Here is an 11641-nt window from a genome sequence, read left to right as displayed (position 1 = left end):
ATACATACACATATGTTTGTATATTTGCATATATACATTCATATATATACACATACACACACACATATATAATTCTATCCTTTATGTGCTTTCCAACTCAACAGGGTAGAATGTGAATGGAATTTGAATCCTTAGATACAAATATCTACTAGAACTCTGTCAGAAGGACTAAAGGTCAGAATTATCTCAGGCCTTCAGAGAAGATTAAGGAATCTCCCCCCACAAAGGGGAGGGTCATTCCTGTCATTTAGTTTAAAGTTATATTGGGGAAAATGGAGAATAAAGAAGATTAATATGGCAATTGTCAGTGATGCAGAGGAAATGAGAGAGGTAACAAAAAATGGAGAAGCATAGATTTTATCAAGAGATCTACATAAAGGAAAAAAAATGGAGTCTGGGAACTACAGAGATAATAATACGTAAATCACTTTGCAAAAATTAAGCACTATCGAAATATTAGCGATTTGACCCATCTCATGTGTGATTGTGGGCAAGTCACTTAACTCTTCCCAGGCTCAGTTGCCTCAAGTGTTAAATGTGGATGATAATAGTATATACCTTCTAGGGTTGTTGTGATGCTCAAATAAAATAACACAGGCAAAACACTTTGCTAAATACATTTGTTGTTCTTTTGTTGTTTTCTGGTCCTCTCTGATTCTTGGTGACCTTTTTTGGGGAATTCTTGGCAAAAATACTGAAGTGGTTTGCTGTTTTATTCTCCAGCCCATTTTATAGATGAGACAACTGCAACAAACAGGGTTAAGTGACTTGCTCAGGGTAATACAGCTAGTAAATATCAGAAGTCAAATTTGAATTCAGAAAGTGGAGTCTTGTGACGCCAGGTCCAGCACTCTATCTGCTGCAGCACCTAGCTGCCTCTATAAATACTCTATAAATGCTAGCTATTGTAACTCAATAACATTAATTTCAATTCCTATTAAAATTCTAGAAGGGATTACAAATGAGATTGTCATTACCAATCTAGAAAAGAAAGTAACGATCACAAGAGCCAGAATGATTTCTGGAAGAAGTCACATCATACTAAACATTCCTTTCTTGAAAGAGTAGAAGGGGGGAATGTTGTAGATTAATTTTTTCACCTGGGTCTCAGCAAAGCCTGTGACAAGTTCTCGCATGATGTTGTAGAAAATAGAGATGAAGGCTAGATGAAAATACATGTAGATACATTTGGAAGTTGTTGAATGGGAAGATGTACAAAATGTAGACATTAATGAGTCCATGTCACCTCAGAAAAGCTCTAGTATGTTGTCACAAAGACGTTCGTTTGGCTGTATATTATTTGTCATTCCTATCAATGATCTCGATAAAAGTAGAGGTAGCATTTTTATTAAATTTTCAGATGGCACAAAGTTGGGAGACAGGTGGTGATACTTAAAACATGTCAACTGTGTACTATGACAGCCAAGAGAGTTAATGAATAAACTTGGGTTGTATTCAGGTCAAGACAAGTCAACCAGCATTTATTAAGTGTTTACTATATGGAAGGTACTATACTCAGTGCTGTGAATAAAAAGACAAGAAGAAAGAAAGATAGTGCCTGTCCTCATGAAGCTTACAGCCTAATGTAAGACAGTAAATCATAGAAGGAAATCAGAAGTCTCAGGTGGTGTGATCTCTGTGTCACTGTAGAGAAAATGGAAAGTCAAGAGGGAAATCTGGAATGGAATGAAGATGTTCCAGAAAAGACATTCTGAAATGCAGAGGCAAAGTTTCCGGGAATAAGGTGATTGTGCTATTATAATCAGCACAGGGCAATATCTGTAGTATTATGTCCAGTTTCAGAAAATAGGATTTAAGTATATTGATAAGATGGAAAATATCCAGAGAAGGTCAATCAGGATAATTGAAAGCCTTGAACCTATGACATACCAGTATTAGATGAAGAAATTGAGGACATTCAGCCTGGATGAGAGAAAATTCAAATAAATTAAATTGGTTCTATTTGGCTCCAGAGATGAGGTAGGGGATGGGGAGGAGAACTAGCCCCAGGGACCAGAAAGTGAGAAGTAAAAGAAAAAGGAAATTTAGAGTTATGTCAAGAAAAAAAAAAAAAGCTTCTTGACAGTAAGAGCTACTCAACAGTGGAGTGTACAACCTTGGGAGGTATGAGTCTTTCCTCAAAGGTGATTTTCAGACATAGTTTGTGAAACACACAAACACACATATTGATTGGGGACACATTTTGGTGAGTATGTGTTTGAATTGTACATGTTTAATGAGGTCTCTGCCACCTCTGAAATCAAGCAGTAATGTCTGTGGCTCAGACAAAAATGGATTCTCTCCTTTCTCCCCCACTAGAGTTCATGTGGAAATGTCTGGGTGTCAATTTGTTAGGGATGCTATAGATATTCATTGCCTGGCTTGGCCTCTTGTGTCTCTTCCAACATTTAGATCCTGGTATTATAAACTCCCTGCTAGGAGAACCATGTTTTCAGGGAGTTTACCACTCATTCCATACTCAGCTCCATGGACCCCATAACATGTCAAAAAAAATTAGGTTATATGTAAATATACACTTAGATGAACTGATGATTTAAACAGACAAATCAAGTCACAGCCTCATTCAACAGATTCCTAGGGAATTGTTCAACATATTTAGTCACAGAATTAGAATTTTGTTTTACTGCATATTTCTTGAAGTGAATAGTCATTTGCTGGAGTATGCAAAGTTTTATTGCCCAGAGATTTTTGGTAATGATATATGTTCTGTTAGAATTTGACCTACATCATCATCCTTTAGTAATTCAAGTAATGGTCCAGTTGACAAGGCCCAGGGAAAATAAATATAAATATAGACATGATTTATATGTGCACTTGCATTCAGGAAAATCTCCTCCAACTATTCCTATAATTCTATTCAACTATAATATTCTTATTGCCTTTCCATTCAGACTAAAATTACAATAATATATCATTTAAAATATAATGAATGTATATGTAAAAGTGTGTGTGAAGGGAATAGTGACTTTACTTGTACGGACCTTACAGTCAAATGATGGGGGAGTGGGGGAGTGGAATTTGATATGTCCACATGTAAATATAATGCAAGATGGTATGTGATAATCACAATGAGTGTTTATTTGGCATCAGCTATCTGAAAGGGACCATGCTAGTCTCAAATGGAGCTGAAGATCATGTAAGTTCTTATGGATTCCATGTCATTGGCTCACAATGACCTGGTAGTCTAACAGTTATTTTCAAACTTCAATCTAACCAATGATAAAGAATAAAATAATCCTTGTACTAAATAAGCTTATGTTTTGCTGTAGTCCGTGTATTCATATGGTCCGTGAATGACTATAAGTATATTTAAAATAAATAGACTATATACATATTTTAGAGGGAGGCATCTAGGTGGCACAGTGGAGAGAGTGCTGCACCTGCAGTCAGGAATACCTAAGTTCAAATCCAGCCTCAGACAATTATTAGTTATGTGACCCCAGGCAAGTCACTTAACCCTGTTTCCCTCAGTTTCCTAATCTGGAAAATGAGCTGGAGAAAGAAATGGCAAACTAGTCCAGTATCTTAGCCAAGAGAATCCCAAATGAGGTCACAAAGAGTCAAACACAATTCAAATGACCGAACAACAATATACATGACTTTTAATGCAAGGTATTTGGGGAGGTGTAATATCAGTTGGGAAAAGGAGGTGGCGATCATAAATATCTTCCTGAAGAAAGTGGTTGTGGAGCTGCAACTTTAAGAAAATGATTCTGTGAGGCAGCTAGGTGGCACAGTGGATAAAGCTCTGGCCCTGGAGTCAGGAGGACATGATTTCAAATCCGACTTCAGACACTTGACACTTACTTAGCTATGTGACCTTGGGCAAGTCACTCTACCCTATTACCCAGCCAGAAAAAAAAAAAATGATTCTCTGAGAAGATGAAGTCCTTTCAGGAACAAGGGACAACTAGTGCAAATGCATTGATGTGGGAGATGGAGTGTGAGGTTGAGAGAGAAGGCCAGTTTGGCTTCACCACAGAGAATGGAAATGGAGTAATCGGTAATTAGACTCAAAGCATGTACTAAGATTAAGTTGTGAAGGATAAAAAAACAAAAACAAAAACAACCTAAACAGAACAGTTTATATTTTCTCCTAACCATAAGGAAGCCATTTGGGTTTATCGAGAAGAGGGGTGACAGGATCAGACCAATCTTTAAAGAAAATCACATTGGCAGCAGTGTTCAGGATAGATAGGTGTGTGTGTTTGTATGTGTGTGTGTGTGTGTGTGTGTGTGCATGTGTGTGTGTGTGCGCGCATGTGGGCATATACAAATGTGTGGGTATGTTTGTGGGAGCTGTGGAGAATTTAAGCTAGAGAGACCAATTATAGATTCATTGCAACTCCTTCTACTTCTCTCTCTAAGTTAGTTATTGTGTGAGTAAAGAGAAGGTCCTTTCAAGAGTGCTGTAAGATAATTTGAGTAGAAAAAGATCATTTTTAGCTGAGAGCAGCACTTAAAATTCCATGGAAAAGATGGTGCCCAAACTGGGTCTTGAATGAAGACAACTTATTGAGAATCTGGAGATGAAACAAGGCCTTCAAGGTATGGGTGAAGGTCTATATGAATGAATACATAGGGTCAAGGACTGAAAAGAACTTCAGATAATTTCCAGTCTGTTATTTTACTGTTGGGAAACTGAGGAATAGATTGATGACATGGCTTATCCGAGGTCATTCAGTTAGCAAATAGCAAAGTAAGAATTTGAACCCATCTCCTCTGCTTACAAACCAGTGTTCTTTCCCTACATGACAACTGCCCACAACCTTCCCCAATGTCCTTCAGAGTACTCTACAAACAGCAAGTGCTAAAAAATTTTGCCAACTTCCCAATCTAACCTGACTCCTCTTATTTGTAAACAGCTAAAAGCCTAGTTTAGTTCAGATAGTGAGAAAACCAAAGAAAATATGTTTAGAATTAAGCTGAAAAAAACAAGATTTGAATTGAATTGTGAGTGGCTTAAATAACATAATAAGGATTGTCTGGTTTACCACTAGGAATTAAAGAATCATTGAAGGTTAATGATCAGAGTTTGGTTTCCTCAGATTTATGGTTTAAAAAATTGTTTTATCAGCATAGCAAGGGTGTTTTGAAAAGGGCTGAGGAAATTGGCTTCTTCTTTCTCTTTCATCTCCCAAGGTTATAATCAGTCACCAAGTTTTGTTCATTCTACCTCTTCAATGTTTCATGGATCCTTTCCCTCTCTTCCACTGTCTCTGCACAGCCTAGTTGTTTCTCATCTCTATCCCTTAGAATACTGTAAAAGACTTTTAACTGGTCTTCCCAGATCCCCAGTTCCTACGCCAATCTGGATACTTTCCCAAACATACCACATTGGCATTGTCCTTCCTCTGCTTAGACCCTTCAGTGGCTACCCTTTTATTTTTTTTTAACCACAATTAAGCATAATCTATTAGAGTTGGTATTTCGGTCCTTAAAGAATGTGAGTAAACTACCTTTCATGCTTATTTTATATTACTTCTCTCATACCTTTTACAATGAAGACAAACTCACCTTTTCTTGTTCCTCACATATTCCATTTCCTTGCCTTTCCATAGACAGTGACCCAAGACAGGGTTGCATTCCCTCCTCAATTCTATAACTTAGAATCAGTAGTTTCTTTCAAAGCTTCAGCTCAAGAAGGATCTTGCAAAGCCTTCTCTGTTCCCTTAGTTGATTAACTCTAACTTATATAGTATGTATTTTGTCTGTGTAGTCATTTGAATGTTTTTTTCACCCCCCTCCCATTACAATGAATTATCTGACAGCAGAGATCATCTTTTCCATTTCTTTGTATCACCAGTGTTTAACACTGTATCTGGTACATAGTAGGTGTTTAATAAATGCTTATTGACTAGATGACTCATACTTGGAACTGCTGATGACTTCCTCCCCAAAGTTCTTTATTTCTGCTTTGCATAAATTTTGTATAAACCTGTAGATACCTGCTTCTTCATTTGAACATAAGCTTCATCCAGGTAAGGACTGTTTTCCTTTTGTCTTGCTACCCCAAGTAGCACAGAACTCGACACAATAAATACTTAAGAAATGCTTATTGATTTATTGCAGTTGTTTTGTAAATATTGTTTCTCCCCATATATATGCATTATCCTCTCCCCCACAGAATATGAACACCTTGAGGATGCATAGCTGATATTTAACAATTCTTGTTTTATTAATTAACTAATCTATATTTCATTCTATTTGTTTTCTTATAGTCTACATTGGTGACGACCTGGGTAACTCTACTCTTCTTTTTTCTATTGTCTTTTCTATTGCTTTACTTACATAATCATTCATGTCTTTTATTGACATTATTCCTTTCTATTGATTATGTCCTGATTATTAAAAGGTAAAAGTTTTCTCTTTTTTGCAATTTTTATAACATATTGCCTGGGTCTCTCCTCTCCCTGCCTCTGTCACTCCTTTCTATCACACTTATTATGTTTTTCTTGTCCCCATTAGATTGTAAACTTCATGAAGGCTGATACTTACCAATGTATCTCCAGAATCTATCATAGTACCTTAAATAAAATATCTCAAAATGACAAAACATTAGAGTCTGAAGGGAAATCAGCAATCCTCTGGTCTAACCTGTGCTCTCCTCTCAAAATCCCTATAACAACCCCTGCATTTAGCAAATAGTCTTTCAGCCATTAATAGAAGACTGTCAAAGAGAAAAAGTAGATACTATCTTGAAAAAATTCTATTGTACTTTTTGATCACTCAAATTTTTAGGAAGTTTTTTCCTCTTGATATTAAGCAAAAGTTAGCCTCTTTACAACTCTACCAATAACTCCTGTTTATTCCTTCTGAAGACAAAGAAAACAAGGCTTATCAATATCCCACATTGACATTCCTTCAAATATTTGATCATAGCTATCATGTTCCCTCTGAATCTTCTTTTCTTCAAGCTAAATTCACCCAATTCTTCAAATGATCCCCATGTGACATTGACTCAAGGTACTTCATCATCCTGGCCGCTCCTTTTGACTCTCTTCAACTATTCAAAGTCTTCATTGTTTTCTGATGGCAAGACCTGAACACTATATGCCAGAGGAGGTCTGACAAAAGTAGAATACAGGAGAACTATCATTTCTCTATTGTACATCTATGTTTCTCAATGCAATCAAAGACCAAATTAGTTTTTTTGGCTGATACACTATATTATTGGCTTATAATGACTTTTCAATTTACTCAAATACCCAAGCTTTTTTTTTAGGATCAACTACTGCCTAATCATGGCTCTCCTATTATATGTGTGTATATGTGTGTGTGAAGCTGATTTTTTACACCAAATTGCAAGACTTTATATCCATTCTGATCAGATTTCACCTTATAAGATTCAACTGTACAATCTAGTCATTTTTTTTTGGTTTTAATTTTGAAATCTAGTGTGTTGGAGATTCCTCAGCTTTCCACCATGTTCTTATTTTATAAATATGAATTTAAAAATATAGAACATTTTAGAAATTACTTTGATACATATCTTTATTCAAGTAATTTCTAAAATGTTTAAAAGCACAGGCAACGTATCCCTTACATGTACTACTAGAATCCTACCACATTGACATTGAACCATTAATAGCTATTCTTTATATCTAATCATTCAATGATGTCTAAATCTAATTGACTATATCATAATCTAACCTATATTTCTCTCTTCATAAGAATAACATGAAATGCTTGATTGAAATCTTTGTCAAAATTTCTGTATATTTTATTTATACATTCCACTCAGCTATTATTTTAATTTTGTTGCAGTTGTTCAGTCATTCAATTACGTCCAACTCTTTGTGACTGTGTGGACCATGGCACACCAGGCCCCTCTATCCTCCATTATCTCTTAAAGTCTATCCAAGCTCATGTTTATTATTTCCATGATACTATCCATCCACCTCATCCTCTGCCATCTTCTTCTCCTTTTGTCTTCAATCTTTCCTAACATCAGGGTCTTTTCTAATGAGTCATGTCTTCTCATTATGTGGGCAAAATATTTAAGCTTCAGCTGTAGTATTTGTCCCTGCAGTGAATAGTCTAAATTATTTTCTTGAAGTATTGACTGATATGATCTTACTATCCAAGGGACTCTCAAAAGTCTTCTCCAGCACCACAATTTGAAAGCATCAATTCTGAATTGCTCATCTTTTTTTTTTTAATAATCCAACTCTCAGAACCATACATTGCTACTGGAAAAACCATGGCTTTGACCATGTGGACCTTTTTTGACAATATGATGTCTCTGCTCGTTAGTATGCTGTACAGATTTGCCATAGCTTCCCTTCCCAAGGAGCAAGAATCTTTTAATTTCATGGTGGCAATAACTGTCTGCAGTGATCTTTGAGTCCAAGAAAATAAAATTTGATATTCCTTCCACTTCTCTCTCTATTTAGCAAGAAGTGATGGGACCAGTTGATAAGATCTTATTTTTTTTTAATGTCAAGCTTCAAGACAACTTTTACATTCGCCTCAATCACCTTCATCAAGAACCTTCTTAATTCTTCTCTTTCTGTTATCAGAGTGGTGTCATCTGCATATCTGAGATTGTTGATATTTCTCCTGGAAACCTCAGTTCCAGCTTTGGATTTATCTAGCTTGGCATTTCACATGATGTGTTATGCATATAAGTTAAATAAAGTGACAATATACAGCCCTGTTGTACTCCCTTTCCAATCTCAAGCATGTTTGGTTCTAACTATTACTTCTTGGCCCACATACAAGTTCCACAAGAGACAAGTAAGATGATTTGGTACTCCCATATCTCTGAGGACTTGCAGATTTTGTTGTGATCCATACTATCAAAGGCTTTAGTGTACTCAATAAAGTGGAGGTAAATTTTTTTTTTCCCTCTGGAACTCCCTTATTTTTTTTTCCATACTCCATCAAATGTTGGCAATTTGGTCTCTAATTCTTCTGCCTCTTTGAAAACCAACCTGCTTTTCTGGTAATTCGTGGTCCACATATTGCTGAAGCCTATATTGCAGAATCTTAAGCATAATGTTGTTGGCATGTGAAATGAGAACAATTGTTCGGTAATTTGAAAATTCTTTGGTATTGTCTTTCTTTTGTATTAGGACATAAATTTCCAACCCGGTGTCCATTGTTGAGGTTTCCAAATTTGCTATCATATTTAGTGCAGCACTTTAACAGCCTCATCTTTTAGGGCTTTAAATAGCTCAGGTAAAATTCCATCACTTGCACAGCTTTACTGTTAGCAATGCCTCCTAAGGCCCATTTGACTTTATTATCTAGGATGTCTGGCTTTAGATTAGGAAACACATCATCATAGTTATTAATAGTGTTAATAACTTTCATGTATAGTTCTGTACATTCTTGCCACTTCTTCTTGGTCTTTTCTACTTCTAAGTCCCTACCATTTTTGTCTTTTATTATGCCCACATTTGAATGAAATGTTCCCTTGATATGTCTAATTTTCTTGAAGAGATCACGTCATTTCGGTTTTATTGTTTTCCTCTATATCTTTCCATTACTCATTTAAGAAAAAAAATTCTTCTCTCTCCTTGCTATTCTCTGGAATTCTGCATCCAATTTGGTGTATCTTTTTCCCTTCTCCTGTGACTTTTACTTTGCTACTTTTCTCAGCTATTTGTAAAGCCTCATCAGATAGCCATCTTGCTTCCTTGCTCTTCTTCTTTGGGGCCATTTTTTTGTTGTGGTTGCTGTCTCTTGTACAATATTGTGAGCTCTATCCATAGCTTTTTCAGGCTCTCTATCTACCAAATCTAATCCCTTAAATATGTTCATCACTTCCACTTCATACTCTTAAGGGATGTTATTTAGGTCACACCTCTATGGTCTAATGATTTTTCTCTACTTTCTTCAATTTAAGTGTGAATTTTGCAATAAGAAGCTCATGATCTGAGCCACAGTCAGCTCCAGGTCTTGTTGTAATTGAGTATATGGGGTTTCTCCACCTTTGGCTGCAAAGTATATAATCAATCTTATTTCAATATTGAAAACCTGCTAATGTCCACATGTAGAGTTGGCTTTTGGGGTGTTGAAGAGTGCTTGCTATTGTCAATGGGTTATCTTGACAAAACTAGCTTAATAATTCTTTTAAAAACAAACAAACAAAAACTAATTTGGGATGAAATGTGCTTGATGAAACTATGACGGCTTTTGGTAATCCCCACTCTTCCATTCTGCACCATCTCTGTAGCAACCCTAGGGAAATTAGCAGGTATGGTAACTTTAAAAGGGGAGTTGATGAGTTTTGTTTTCAAAGCATCAGTTTTGAGATAGCAAGTATGTATCCAGGTAGAGGATATCTGGCAGTGGACTATGGTGGACTCTGATTCCAGGTCCTAAGCGTACAGAGGGAATCATCTGCAAAGAGGGAAAAAGCACAGTCATGGAGAAAAATGATGTTGGTAAGAGAGGTGCGTAGGACAGAAAACAAAACCTCAGGCATTGTGGAAGAGAAGAGAAGCTCCAAGTCTGAGACTTAAGAGATAGCCAAGCTAAAAAGGTAGGAGAAAGAAAAATGAGACTAAAAGGTAACAGAGAACCAGGAGATGATGAAGTCACAAGGAGCTTGGAGGGCTGTGGCTACATAAAAGGAAAAGATGTAAAATTATTTCATATTCTACAGAAAGTTTGAAGAAAATGAAATTTAAAAAATGCTGAGAAAAGATTGTTGTATTAAACCACTGGTAATCTTGGAGATAACTTGGAGTTCAGGATAATGGTGGTAATAAAAACCAGGTAACAAGGGTATATGGTGTAAGTAGGTGCTGAGGAAATAGAGACATTATGATTTCCAATTTCAATGTCTGGATTCCTAAATAGACATCTTTTGTTTAGTCTCCCCCCACACACACACCAAATGGCTTCATTTAACTTTTCATCAACGTGGTCTGCTAGATGAATTTGAAGTTGTTGTTAATTTTATTCTATTCAGTAGACATTTATTAAGCATTTCCAATATGCCAGTTACTGAGCTAGGTACTAGCATACAAAGTAAGTAAAGCATTGTCTAAACTCAAAAAGGTTGCATTGTATACATGAAGTTAATATGTGCATAGATAAATGAGTCTATAATATTTGACTTTGCTTTTGCCTAGACCTGTAATTTCACCTGTGAAAGATATGGCTGAATAAGGAAGCTCCGTCCACCCATTCAGACCAGCACTGTCCTGAGAGTGATTTGCCCAGGGTTATACTTCTAGTATACGTCAGAGAAGAGACTTGAACTTGATCTGCTTTACTACAAGTCCAGCTCTCTATTCTCTTAAATTATACATGCATGCATATTGTTTGGACCAGAAACCTGAGGGCCTTCCCCTCCAAATAATTTCTTTTAACTAGATAAAGAGGCCATTGTCCGCTTCATTTCTCATTAAGTCTTAATCATTGAATGGACATTGCCTCAGTCAGACTGAGACCTGTTAAAGACCTTAGCTTGAAAAGGCCCAGGTCCCCCACTGCATCCTGGGCCATCTCCAATTGTCCTGATCCGTATCTAGCCACTGGACCCAGATGGCTCTGGAGGAGAAAGTGAGTCTGGTGGCTTTTCACAGCCCTCCTTCACTTAAATTCAATTCACTTGCAAGTCATGGCATCACCTTCCTGATGTCATGATCCTCTTCGAGAAGAA

Source organism: Vombatus ursinus, unplaced genomic scaffold (genome assembly GCF_900497805.2).
Source record: "Vombatus ursinus unplaced genomic scaffold, bare-nosed wombat genome assembly UNPS02014847.1, whole genome shotgun sequence".
NCBI lineage: Eukaryota > Metazoa > Chordata > Mammalia > Diprotodontia > Vombatidae > Vombatus > Vombatus ursinus.
The sequence above is the reverse complement of the archived record's forward strand: the minus strand, read 5'-3'. Positions refer to the sequence as shown.